The 14221-nt window shown below is 45.2% G+C and overlaps 1 protein-coding gene across 1 annotated transcript in view; it reads left to right on the forward strand.

Moving 5' to 3' along the window:
* Positions 1-5529: 5529 nt before the first annotated feature.
* TNFRSF13B (TNF receptor superfamily member 13B) overlaps positions 5530-14221 on the forward strand; it is a 35527-nt gene continuing 26835 nt past the window's right edge. The window contains exon 1 of the mRNA XM_045984325.1: positions 5530-5608. The gene's annotated coding sequence lies outside the window, so the exon portion shown is untranslated. The remainder of the gene's footprint in view (positions 5609-14221) is intronic.

Consider the following 14221-nt stretch of genomic DNA (forward strand, 5'->3'; position numbering starts at 1 on the left):
ATAGTTGTTTCAGCCAAGGACCATCAGTGAACGGTGGTCGGGGAGCAGGGTATCCAAGGTGCCAAGTGGCACCTGTGGCTGACACTCGTGAGGGGTCAGGGCGCCTTTACATGGAGACATCTGGTGTCACCTCCTGAACAGGCGACCCAGCTGGGCATCACCATGTGGAGGACAGGGGGTGCCAGGCACACTTGAGCAGAATCAATAGGGAATATAGCCCATCACCTGGGATGTCTTCACCCCCAAGATGGGGAACCCAAAGCCAAGCGAGTGTGCAGACCCTCCATCCCGCTCCCAGGGCCTCACAGAGGGATAGAAGAACATTAAGCACAGGGGAGGAAACCATCAGAGATGCCGACGTGGGACATTCTGTAAGACTGAGGCTGAGTCCATGTCCAACAAACCAAAGAAAGGAAAAGAAGAGAAAAGAAAAGAGAAAAATGAATACCTACCATTTGCATTGACGTGGGTGGACTTCAAGGGGATTATGCTAAGTGAAATAAGTCAATCAGAGGAAGACAATTATCGTATGGCTTCACTCATATGTGAAATATAGGAAATTGCACAGAGGATCATAGGGGAAGGGAGGGAAAACAGAATGGGAAGAAGTCAGAGAAGGAGACAAAGCATGAGACACTTGACTCTGGGAAACAGACTGAGGGTTGCTGGAGGGGAGAGTGGTAGGATGGGATAGCTGGGTGATGGGCATTCAGGAGGGCATGTGATCTGATGAGAACTGGGTGTTACATGCAACAAATGAATCATTGAACACTACATCAAAAACTAATGATGTGGGGCGCCTGCGTGGCTCAGTGGGTTAAGCCTCTGCCTTCGGCTCAGGTCATCATCTCAGGGTCCTGGGATCGAGCCCCACATCGGGCTCTCTGCTCAGCAAGGAGCCTGCTTCGCCCTCTCTCTCTGCCTGCCTCTCTGCCTGATTGTGATCTCTGTGTATTAAATAAATAAATAAAATCTTAAAAAAAAAAACCAAACTAATGGTGTACAATATGTTGGCTACTTGAATTTTAAAAAAAGAGAGAGAAAAGAAAGAAAGGGAGGGGACAATTCTAGACCCAAACAAATGACTACAGAAACATAGCAACCACATGCCATGTGTGACCGTCGGCTGGGTTCTCTCTCTCTCTCTGTCTTTTTTAAAAGATCTTTATTTATTTGGCAGAGGGAGCTAGAGACACAAGCAGGGGGAGCAGTAGAGGGACAGGGAGAAGCAAGCTCCCCACTGAGCAGGGGCTCCATCCCAGGACCCCAAGATCATGACCTGAGGGCAGATGCTCAACCAACTGAGCTACCCAGACAGAAGCCCCTCTCCACTGACTTCTGATTCAAAAGAGGCAGCCAAGAAAAGCTGCAGAAGACAGCTGGGGAAATCCAAATATGGACTAGATATTAGATGGTGTTTCGAATTATTACTGATTTTCTTAAGTGTGGAAATGCTGAATCTGTGGAAGAGAATTCCGTGTCTTAGGAGATGTCCACCGGAAGGCTGAGGAGTGAATGTCACGCTGTCTGCAAACGGCTTCCAGGCATCTCAGCAGGAAAGCAGATGGTAGACAGATACCAGTGTGATCACTTGCTGGAGGGTCTGTGGGTATTCATTCTCTGCTGCTTTTAACCTTTTTCTGAATTTTGAATTTCATAATAAAAAGTTTTGAAGGAAAATTTTTTTTAATGGAAAGAGAAACTAGGTCTTCCCGCAAAAGTCTGTGGCTCTTGCTGTAGAAACTGCTGTTTGCTCCTCTAAAGCAGGTTCTGCTAAAAGTATTTAGCATTTCTGAAAAATTAGCACAAATCGAGGGACTGGGTACACTAGCAACAGAGGAAATTCACATCTGAGTGGCATATGTAAATTGCAATCATGAAAATCAGGGCTTTCACTGCATTTCTAAGAAATGACCTTTTTTGGATACTCTTGCTTTTGTCTTACCTCTAGGACTCTCCCAGAGAAGGTTCAACAGCATGGCCTCAAAGGGATGGGGTGGGGTTGGCAGACGCCAGGGCGTGGATGAGACAGATACCCACAGTGTCAGAGAGACCACAATACCCAGCATGGTAGAGGTTCTCAGGGCCAAAATATCGCTGCTGTTCTTGCGTAGGGTGGAACTGCCTCATGGGAAAATTTTGATCAACGTGACAATGTTTCCTCTGACCAAGTAATCCGCTTAGGGAATTCAAGCTGTTTGATGAAACACAGAGATAAAATATACATGAAATGAACGTATGTAAAGGGTTTAGAAAAGCGTCTGGAACCTGGTAAGTGCTACAGGAATGCTCACTATTGTTATTATTTCTAATGAGCATTTAAAGAACTCCTTTAAAACGATAACGTCTTGATTGATAGGATATATTCAGTGAAGAAAGGCCATATGTTTATAGGGCATTGAACCTGCATAAACAAGCAATCAAAAAAATGTGCGCGGGGTGGGGAGGGGACGGAGGCAAAAATCCATCCTCCCTTGACACGTGCAAGCATGTAAATGCCAGGGTTTTGCTTGGAAGCCTGTGTGACCCAGATCTGGTCACAGTGGCCACCTTTGAGCAGGGAAAGGGGCTGTCGAGAGTATCTAGATGGAAGGGAAATTTCTTTTTTGCTATATTCCCTTTCACACTGTTTGAATTTTTCTTTACCATGTGCTCGTTTTAACTGTTTAGGTACGTGCATCTGAATGTATCAGCTCCAAAACCTGGAGGTATACAAGTATCTCTACTCTAGGTTCCAGACTCTTCTGTCCCCTTTAAGTGTGGGGCTTAAATTTAGAATCCCACGTCCCCCCAGGGAGAGAGCTCTGAGAGAGGGCTGGTTTCAGAATGAGGTTCAGAAACCTCCAGCACCTGTTCTGAGGGAGTCCAGGGAGGAAGGGATTCTATTTGCATGGGTCATGAAATTCGAGCTCAGTTAACAGTAATAATAAAATTCCTCGCAATTCTGTGGCCCTGAAGGGATGGGTCACACGTGCTTTGGTCTGCCTGGTTTAATAAAATCTATTATCAGCCTAAAGAAGCCAGAAGAAAAGAGTGGATAATGTTCCTGTGTGTTCCTGTTTACACAGTCAGGAACAGGAAAAATGAATCTTTGAGGCTAGATGTCAGGATGGTGGAGACTCTAGGTTTGGGGGTGCTGCCTGGAAGGGGCAGGGAGGGAGCCTTTTGGGACCTCCAAATGTTCTAAGTCTTGATCTGGGTATGCACGTATGTGAACTTGCTAATTAACCTGCACACTTAAAATTCATGCATTTCACTGCATGTAAATTACACTTCTAATTAGAGAAAATAGAAAGCAAATAAAATCCACTACCTGTAAATGGTGTTGAACAAAAGCATTAACAAGTTGCGAGCAGCAATGAGACATGAGGAAACCCTACCCTCCCATCCTCGGCCTCCCCGAAAGTCAGATTGGAGCTTGTTCCACTTTTATTTCACGCTTAACCTACGCCGGCTTTAAAACTCCAGGGTGGGATCTCATGGAGCAAGCAAACGCATGTGGCTTCAGAGAGTAGCCGTCAGCCCAGCAGGTCTGTTTCTGGAAGGCACGGTCCGCTCAGTAGACAGAGACAGCTTTCTAACGGTCAGAACTAACCCCCTGGGAGCCAGCTGCTCTGTGAGGTGGTGAGAGCCCCAGCCCCGGGTAGGAAGGTAAGGAGGAGGTGTACTGAAGGCATTCGACAATGACTCTGGGCATGCCCCGATTCAACAGGCAGGAAATTCCTGGGGACACAATCTCTGATCCGCTCTGGCTCACAAATCCAGCCCCTGTCAGCCTGAGTCTGGTTTTATTACTTTTCGTTGGCACAAGTAATACTTACGTACCTTCTCTGCGTAAACTTAAAACGTTACAAATAGGGCTAAAGTCCCCTTTGACCATCACTTCCAAGCCTGGTCCCCCCTAGTCCTACCCAGAGGCAACCATCGTCACCACGCATGTCCCAATAGACTTCATCGGCATTGCATTCATACGTATGGGGACACGGAGAATGCTGCCATGTGTGATTTTTACTACAGGGTATCTTACGGTGGGTGTCATGATTTGTCTTGATGATCATCTAGCTCCTGCTTTGTAAACTTTGTATAACATTCCTGGTTATGACCTCTGTACCTCATCCAGCCATCCTCCGTTGGATGGACATGTATGTTGTTTTCAGACGCTCCCTATTATTTTTTAAATCTTTTTATTATTTTTTAAAGATTTTTATTTACTTATTTGACAGAGAGAGACACAATGAGAGAGGGAACAGAAGCAGAGGGAGTGGGAGAGGGAGAAGCAGGCTTCCCACTGAGCAGGGAGCCCGATGCGGGGCTCGATCCCAGGACCCTGGGATCATGACCTGAGCCAAAGACGCTTAATGACTGAGCCACCCAGGCGCCCCCAGATGCTCCCTATTATTAACTGTGCCTCTGCGAACACCCTCGTGCACCTGTGGCGTGTGGAGAAGAATGGCACGTGTGTTGTGCAGTTTAATGGACCCTGGAAAGTTGTCCTCCAAAATGGTAGCACCAACTCCCTCCCTCCAGCAGAAAGCATTTCTCTAGGTCACTTCTAGCCCTCCGTATTATTGAACTTGAAGATTTTGCTGCCCTGGTGGATGAAAATTCATTTTTCATTGCTGAATTGTGTTTCTCTGATCACTGAGATTGAGCAGTTTTTAGGATTACCAACCCTGTTTCCTCTCCTGCTGCACTCACTGTCATCCAAGTCAGCCTTTTGTGTTCCTCCCCCCTGCCCTCACTCCTGTCCTGATGCCTCCTGGATGCCCTCCCACTTCCCCTCCACCTGCCTGATTCTTTCCCATCCTTCCAAGTTTCCTTCCTAAATGCCTTGGGCTTCTAAATCTGTCTCAATCTAGTCTTAATCCCCAGGAAGGTTTCCAGGGAGTTGGGAAGGCGTGGAAAACGAGTTACAAGAATGTGTTACGGGCTACAGTGCTAATCCTCCATATTGTTTATTGAGAACTTACTAGGTGCCAAGAACTTGCTCCAAGACTTAACTGTGGTGACTCCTTTCATTCTGCTAACAACCTGTGACCTGGGTACGATTATACCCACTCACGAGAAAAGAAGACGGAGGCACAGAGAAGTTAAGTGAATTGCTCCAAAGGCTTCCTGCAGGTAAGTGGCCAAGCTGAGGTTCAAACCCAGGGTGTCAGTTTCTCGGGTGTTTTGATAGGGCTTAGGAAGCACAGAGAATGGGCATTTAGCCTGGCCTGGGGCAGTCAGGGATGGCTTCCTGGAGGAGTTGGCCTCTCAGATGAGCCTGAAGCCAGAAACCAGTTTATACCTCACCCAAGGCCGGGCCAGTCCTGTCCTTCCCCTGCTCTGCAGGCGCTGGTGGGCAGGGCGCAGAGGGGGCTTCATAGATGGATGACACTGGCGGGGACTCCAAGCAGTCCCAGGCCACCCACCTCAGCTCCTAACACGCAGGTGCAGGGCGGGAGGGGGTACCGCTGATTTACATCCTACAGGTTGGGGGGAAAACCCAGGAAGTGCAGCTCAGGCACTAATCAAATCTCAGGCTAATAATAAACGTCCTGAGTAATGAGCGGCTTGGGCTGGAGCAGGCGAGGTGGCCGGAGCCGGGCGGGCCAGGAAGAGCAGCGTGAGTAGCTGGGGAGGCGGCTGGGTGGGGATGAGTCGGGGCGAGGAGGGCTCGGCCAGGGGTACCCTGCATGGATTCGGTGGGGATTGCTGGGCACGGCATCCACAGCAGACGGGCAAGCTCGGGCAGTCTGAGGGTCGCCCCACGCCTCTGCACATGGACAGCCCCAAGTCTGGGGAACTTGGGGGTCTGCACCTTGCATCCCAGGAGAGGAGCCAGAGCTTGGAAAATCAGCACATAAGCGGAAATTCCATCCCAGACGCCCCTGACCCCGAGCTGGCCAGGGCACCTCAGCCACGTTGGCCAGGAGGTTTAAAAAGTATTTTATTTTGAAGCCAAAGTGCAGAGGAGAGTTTAATGCAGCTTCTGCATATATCCTCCAACTTTGACAGTTATTGACATATGGCCCACCCTTCCATGCCTGCCATGTTCCCCCTGCAGCCCCTCTGGGTCATTTTAAAGCTAATGGCAAACACTGTATTGTTTGATTTGTGGACTCCTCAGCATTGAACTCTAAAAGCCTTTTAAAAAACAAAAATCAAAAAATTACCCATCAAACTCTGACCAATTTGAAAAAGAAGCCCCCCCCACCCCCGCCAGCCCCCAAGCACACCTGGGTGGCTCAGTCGGTTGAGCGTCTGCCTTCGGCTCAAGTCATGATCCCAGGGTTCTTGGATCAAGCCCCACGTCAGCAGGGAGCCTGCTTCTCCCTCGTCACTCTGGCTGCCACTCGGCCTACTTGTGATCTTTCTCTTTCTCTCTTTGTCAAATAAATAAATAAAATCTTAAAAAAAAAAAAAGAAATAGAAGGCTGCCCCCCTAGTATTGCCAAATAGCTGGTCAGTGTTGAGAATTTCCTACTGTCTCATCAATGTCTTTTCCAGTTGATTTGTTCAAATCAGGATCTGACTACACCCCCATTATGGCTTTGATTACACATTTTATTTTATTTTATTTTTAAAGATTTATTTATTTATTTATTTGACAGAGATCACAAGTAGGCAGAGAGACAGGGAGAGAGAGAGGAAGGGAAGCACGTTCCCCGCTGAGCAGAGAGCCCTATGCGGGGCTCGATCCCAGGACCCTGGGATCATGACCCGAGCTGAAGGCAGAGGCTTTAACCCACTGAGCCACCCAGGCGCCACTGATTACACATTTTAATCTAGAACAGTTCCCCTCTGGTCTCCCTTCCCCCCAACCCCCTGCTATTTATTATTGAAGAAGCTGGATAGCTTACCCTATAGAATTATTATCAGGGTTTTAAAGGCCCGTTTGAAGGCCCGAACCAGGAAGCATAGTTTGCTGGAGTGGAAGGATCCAAGACTGTGCTGTGCAGAGGGGACCCCAAGGGTGGGTTTGAGGGGTTCTTCAGGGCCCTGGGTGGCCTGGCCCAGGTTCATGCACTGCTGCCTCCCACTCTGTCCTGCTCATATCAGGCAGGGAGTGCATCTTTTCTCTGATTCCTTTTTAAAACTACTGACCTTGTCCCAGACATGTCCCCAGCTAAGGGCTCAAATGTATAAAATTTCTAAGACCCTCAGAGCAGGCAAGGGCCAGAGGCCACCTTGACTCAGGCTGAAACTGCCTGGGCCCCCAGGACCATGGGCCAGGAATTGGTCAGAACCATGACGGGGCACTGAGCGCGGCTGCCATGTGCCCCAGAATCTGCCCAGGCCTGGAGTTCAGGGTTCTAGCTCCCTGGTGTTCACAGACTCCCTGTGTGATCTTGGATGGGTCCTTCACCTCCCCTGGCTCTGTTTCCTCAGCTTTACTATGAAGAAGAGCCTCTGCCCTACCAGATGTCCCTCAAAACCTCGAAAGGGCTTTGAACCTGCCAGAGCCCCTCTTGAGGAGTCCCAAGCAAAGGCTCGGAGAAGGGCTGCAGTTAAAAAACTTTGGGTTTCTTTAATCTGGCATTTTCCAAACTAATGTGACCACAGACATCTTTCTTGGTACAGAACCTCTTAAGCCAAGCACACGAGGAATCCCAGGCAGAGGGGTCCAACCATCATCACCCTGGCTGCTCTTGGGTCTCAGGGTGCAGGAGGCCAGGGGTGTGAGCCTGGTCCTCAAAACCAGGCGTGCAAGGGGAGTTCTTCCCTTCTTCCCTCTATATCAACAGAAGTTTCTCAAGGTTCTATTCTGCCTGGCTGGTGTCTATCTTGGGGTTTTCCTGGCTCTTTGGGGGGCTGGATGATGGTTCTGGGATTTTCTGTAGATCCAGGTCATGGTGGAGGGGTGGGGAACAAGCATGGCACCATTGGGTCCCCATCAGGTCCCACAGCTTGGTGGCACCCAGACCATGAGTATGTCTCAGAAGGTCTCTAGGGCTGCCCTGTCCAACCTAACCCAGAGGCCCCCCCACCCACAATTCCACAGTGTGCTGGGGAGAGCAGCAGCACCCTCCTCCTCTCCCCAAATGAGGGAAGCATCAGAGTTCTCTCTAATTTTGTTTGCTCCTTTTGTATTTTCAATTTGTGTGTTTTTTTTAAAAGATTTTATTTATTTATTTGACAGACAGAGATCACAAGTAGGCAGAGAGGCAGGCAGAGAGTGGAGGAAGCAGGCTCCCTGCTGAGCTGAGAGCCTGATGTGGGGCTCGATCCCAGGACACTGAGATCATGACCTGAGCTGAAGGCAGAGGCTTTAACCCACTGAGCCACCCAGGTGCCCCTTCAATTTGTGTTTGAGTAGATAGTGGTCACACATCAGAAGCACAGAAAGTATAAAAAGGTATACAATATGAAGTCTTCCTTCTCTCTCCGTCCTTCAGCTGCCCAGTTCCTGACTCCCTGGGAAGAAATAGCCTTAACTGCCATATCCTTTACACATCACACAGTTTACCCTGTTAAAGTGTGCGAGACAATGATACTGAGTGTGTTTGCAGACTGATGCAATCAGCACTATGATCTAATTTTAGAACATCATCACCCCACACTCTCCATTCATCCCCACCTCAGGCCTTAGGTTATCACTAATCTGCTTTCTGTCTCTACAGATCTGCCTGTATTTTTCTTTTCATTTTTTTAAAGTTTTTATTTATTTATTTATTTGACAGACAGAGATCACAAGTAGGTAGAGAGGCAGGCAGAGAGCGAGAGGAGGAAGCAGGCTCCCTGCTGAGCAGAGAGCCCCATGCGGGGCTCGATCCCAGGACCCTGGGATCATGACCTGAGCTGAAGGCAGAGGCTTTAACCCACTGAGCCACCCAGGTGCCCCAGCCTGTATTTTTCTTAAAAATATTTCTTCATTTATTTGGGGAGTGGGGCAAAGAAAGAGGGAGAGAGAGAATCTCAAGCAGACTCCCCACTAAGCACAGAGTCAGACACAGGGCTCCATCCTAAGATCCTGAGCTCAAAACCTGAGCCAAAATCAAGAGTCAGCCACTCAATCAATTGAGCCACCCAGACACAGCTGAGCTCCTGTTTTGGACAATTTTATAAAAATCGAATGTGGTTTTATCCAACTGGGGCACCTGGGTGGCTTAGTCATTGGGTGTCTGCCTTCACCTCAGGTCATGATCCCAGAGTCCTGGGATCGAGCCCCACATCGGGCTCCTTGCTCAGCAGGGATCCAGCTTCTCCTTCTCCCTCTGCATGCTGCTCCCCCTGCTTGTGCTCTCTCTGTCTCTCTGTCAAATAAATAAATAAAATCTTTTTTTTAAAAAAATCCAATGTGGTGTTTCTCAAACTGCCGTCTTCCTCCTAGCGTGATGTTTTTTTTTTAAAGAGTATGCATATCTTTTTTTTTTTTAAAGATTTTATTTATTAGAGAGAGAAAGAGAGAGAGAGAGCAAGCACAGGCAGACAGAGTTGCAGGCAGAGGCAGAGGGCGAAGCAGGCTCCCTTGCCAAGCAAGTAGCCCGATGTGGGACTCGATCCCAGGATGCTGGGATCATGACCTGAGCCGAAGGCAGACACTTAACCAACTGAGCCACCCAGGCGTCCCCCTAGCATGATGTTTTTAAGCTTCATTCATGTTGTAGTATGTATCAGCACTTTTTTTCCTTTTTATGGCCCAGTAACATTCCATTTAATGGGTATACCACATTTTATCCATTCATCAATTGATGGACATTTGGGTTGTTTCTGCTTTTTGGCTATGAATAATTCTTCCATGAACATTTGTGTTCAAGTATTTGGGTGAACATGTTTTCATTTGTCTTGGAGCGGAATTGCTGGGTCTTATGGTAATTCTCTGCTTAACACTTTGAGGAACTACCAAACTGTTTTCCATGGTAGCTGTACATTTGATAGTCTTGCTTCCTGTATGAGGGTTCTAGTTTCTCCACATCCTCAGGAACACTTGTCATTATCCCTTTGTTCATTATGGCCATTTTAGTACATATGTCAGTGTGGTTCTGATTTGCATTTCCCTATTGACATGTGATGTTGACCATCTTTTCATGAGCTTAGTAGCCATTCACATTATCTTTTTGGAAAAATGTCTAACTCCTTAGCCTATTTTTAAATTGGGTTGTTTTTCACTGTTCGGTTATAAGCATTCTTTATATATTCTGGATCCCCCAACATATATATGGTTTGCAAATATTTCCTCCCACTCTGGGGCTTGTCCTTTTATTTTCTTGATAGTATTCTGTGAAACACAAACGTGTTTAATTTTGATGAAGTCCAATCTCTCAATCTTCTCTGTAGCCATTTATGCATTTGGTGTCATTGTCTAACCCCAAAGCATGAAGATTCACTTGTTTTCTTCTAAATTTATCATTTTAGCTCTTACATTTAGATCTATGATCACTGGGAGTTAATTTTTGTGTATGGTGGGAGGTAGGAGTCCAAATTTCTTTTTTTTTAAAGGTTTTATTTATTTATTTGACAGAAAGATCACAAGTAGGCAGAGAGGCAGGCAGAGAGAGAGGAGGAAGCAGGCTCCCCACTGAGCAGAGAGCCCGATGCAAGGCTTGATTCCAGGACTCTGGGATCATGGCCTGAGCTGAAGGCAGAGGCTTTAACCCACTAAGCCACCCAGGTGCCCTAGGAGTCCAAATTTCTTGTTTTACACATGTCTATACTATTATCTCAGCACTCTTTGTTGAAGACTATCCTTTCTCCCATTGAGTTGTCTTGGAATCCTTGTTGAACATCAATTGACTATAAATGTTAGGCTTTATTTATGGACTCTCAATTCTATTCCATTGGTCTATGGTTATCTTTATGCCAGTACCACACTGTCTTATTTACTATTGCATTGTAGTAAGTTTTGAAATTGAAAACTGTGAGTCTTCCAACTGTTCTTCTTTTTTGAGATTGCTTTGGCTCTTCTGGGTCTCTTGCATTTCTATATGATTTAAGGATCAACTTGTCAAATTCTGCAGAAAAGCCAGCTGTAATTTTTTATTAGGATTGCATTGACTCTGTGGAATAATTTGGGGAATATTGCCATCTTAATATTAAGTCTTTCAATCCATAAACATGGGATGTCTCTCCATTTATTTAGTTTTTTAAAGATTTCTGTCAATAACGTTTTGTAGTTTTCAATGTACAAGTTTGGCACTCTTTTTTAAATTTATTCCTAAGATTTTTATTTAAAACACCATTTTTTTGTTTCTTATATTTCTTTATAATATTTCTTTGTGTATATGCCAATACTTACAGATTTGAACTTTCCCCGTTTTTGTGAAAAGGAAGGAAGGAAGAGCTGGCCCTATGAACTATGCTGTTATGTATACTATTTATTTTTATTTTTGTTTTTCCACATAATTTATCTTAGAGTTCTTTTCATAGCAATATATAAAGAGCTTCCTAATTCTTTTTTGAGAGATGCACAATAGTCCTGTATATAAGTATACTATAATTTACTCATTCAGTCCTCTATTGATGGGCATTTGGGTTTTTACTAATCTTCTGCTATTACAAACATTGCTGCAGTGAATTTATTATTTCACACTCTGGGATAAATCCCAGAGTTTAATCACTGTGACTCTTAAATGCATTAGTAATTTTGACAAATGTTGCCAAATTGCCTCCACGAGGGTTATCCTTATCTGCACCCCCCACTTTCCATACTGAACTAGAGTGCCAGTTTCCTCATGACTTTGCCATTAGAAGGTATTATTAAGCTTCTGGATTTTTAAGTCTATTAAAGGGAAGATAGTATCAGCACAGTTGTCTTTGGAATGAACCAGACATTTTTATGATGTTTTTCCCTGTCTGTGAACTGTCCACTGTGTTTGTTCAGTTTTCTTTTGGGTAACTGACTTTTCCCCTTCTGTTTATAGATATGAACTGCAATCTTTTGTTCCCACTTTCTATTTGCCTTTAGACTTTTCTGAAGGCATTTTTGGCTATGTTTGGGGTTTTTTGTTTGCTTGTTCTGTGAAGTCCATTTTATCAGTCTTTTCTTTTATGGATTTTGGATATGGGGTCATAGTTAGAAAGGCCTTTCATACTCCAAGGTTACAAAGAAATATCAGGTCATTTTTTTCTCTAGAACTTTTTGTAATTTTATTCTTTTTCATACTTAAATCTTTGGGCTGGTGGTTTTTGTTTTTGTTATATATATATATATATATACACACACACACATATATGTGTATGTGAAGTCATTTACATATATACACATACACATGTGTATATATGTGTGTGTGTATGTATGTGTGTATATATATGTGTGTGTATATATATACACACATATATACATGTATATACATATACATATATACATTTCATATATATATGAAATTATTTCCTGTGCTGGTTTCTGGCCCACTTACTTTGTCTTTTCCAGGAATCCTCTTCCCTGAGTTTTGAAAGCAAAAGCCAAGATTTTTGCTTTCTTCCCTCTCCACTCCAGGACACCTCTGCCCTGAGTCCTATATGCATGGAGGAAATGCAGGCAGGAGAGGGGGCAGAGTAAAACTTGAATATTGTCCAAGCCCAGCTGCCTATAACACAGTGCAAAAATGGAGACTGCTTTTCATTCCACAAGTCTTTACTGAGGACAACAATGTGCAAGGTCATTTATGAGCATTTATCAAGGACCTACTATGTCCTGGTATTATGGGAAGCACAGACTCAGTTCTTACAAAACAAGAAATATGACCAGGTAGACATGCTCAAACCACAAAGTCATCCAGGAAGACACATGTGAGACAGCTCAGAGAAGAGGAGAGGCAATAGGATAAGACAGTTATGGGGACAAGTGTTTTTAGAAAATTATGATGCTTAAGCTACAAGTTGAGACTGCTGGAGAAGTTCCCAGGCCTAGGGGGCTAATTTGAGGATATATCATTATTAGTAAAAATATTCTATCATTATAAATGATTTTATGGTTTTATATTCCTATAAAATGATTATAATTGTGACTATAATTAATCCATTATATTTTATACCACTTGTATCAGACAAGTAACCCCCACTTGGCAGCCATGTCTCAGGCCAGTTACATGCATGTCACATACACGTCCTTTCGAGAACTTTCTCTACAGAGGAAAGCCTATACCCTCCATTTTGCAGATAAGGAAAGCCAAGGTTGTGTGCCCTTTCCCAAGGCGATTCAGTGGTGACCCAGAGTTGTGGTTTCCCCACCACACGCACTTTGGTTCTCTCATACTTGTTCAGCCACTGAACTGTGGCAAATCAATTTTCAAAATGAGCTAAGAGAAGGCAAAAATTATAATAGGTAGAAATGGTCATCCCCTTCTTATAAACCAAAACTGAGAAAGTGACTTGACTAGAATTCCCAAGACCTAATTTAGTTCTGACTTAGATCCTGCGTGGGGACAGTGGGCTCACCAACCTGAGAATCTCTGAAAGGTAGTTTGGGGTGGGGTCTGGCCGAGGTCAGTCTCCGACCTATGTTCAGTATTTCAGAAGAGGCTGATAGGAAATCGGTTACAATTAACTGAAATGAAAAGCCACCTTCTCATTTCCTTCTTTGTCTCCTCCCCTCGCCTTGTCCTCTTACTTCTCCCACCACCCCAACCCCTCTACCTCCTCTACCTTCTTCTTCATGTAAATAAAAGCGAGGTTGTAAGTGGTCATTGCCTGTTCTCCTGCGGGTGCCCCAGGTGTCAGGCTGTGACCTCCTCCAGGACACACACCCCATCTCTTCACATTGGAATCCCCTCCTGACCTCATCCCACCAGTGACAGCCTAGCTCAAAGCCCCCAGTTCACATTGTGTTTACTCAAAGACTGGATGAGAAATTCCTCCCGTCTTGAAGCTGTTTTTGTCCTTTCTTTTCAATTCAAGATTTTTTTGACAAAATTGTAAAGAATCAGAAGGAGGACCTGAGATTTTACACCCCTCCTGTTCCTTTCTCATGGGGATGGGACTCTCTCCCCACCATAGAGAGAGATATGGAGTTGTCTTAGGCCCTTAGGCAGGAATTTGCCCTTTTATTCTTCCCTTGATCCAGGTCCAGGCCTTGGCCAGCACAGCACTCCATTTTATAAGGAGTGGCAGTATTAATAAGGGCAATAGCTCAGAAGTTTAACCTTTTGCTAATAGCCCAGTACGACGCCAGGCAAAGCAGTTGCCATGCATGAAATGTTCACACTGGCCATATGAAGTAAACAATAACACCCCTATTTTGCAGATGGGGACACTGGGTTTCCAGGAGGTGATATTCTTCCCAAGGCCACACAGTTAG

Source organism: Meles meles, chromosome 18 (genome assembly GCF_922984935.1).
Source record: "Meles meles chromosome 18, mMelMel3.1 paternal haplotype, whole genome shotgun sequence".
In the NCBI taxonomy this organism is placed as follows: Eukaryota; Metazoa; Chordata; class Mammalia; order Carnivora; family Mustelidae; genus Meles; species Meles meles.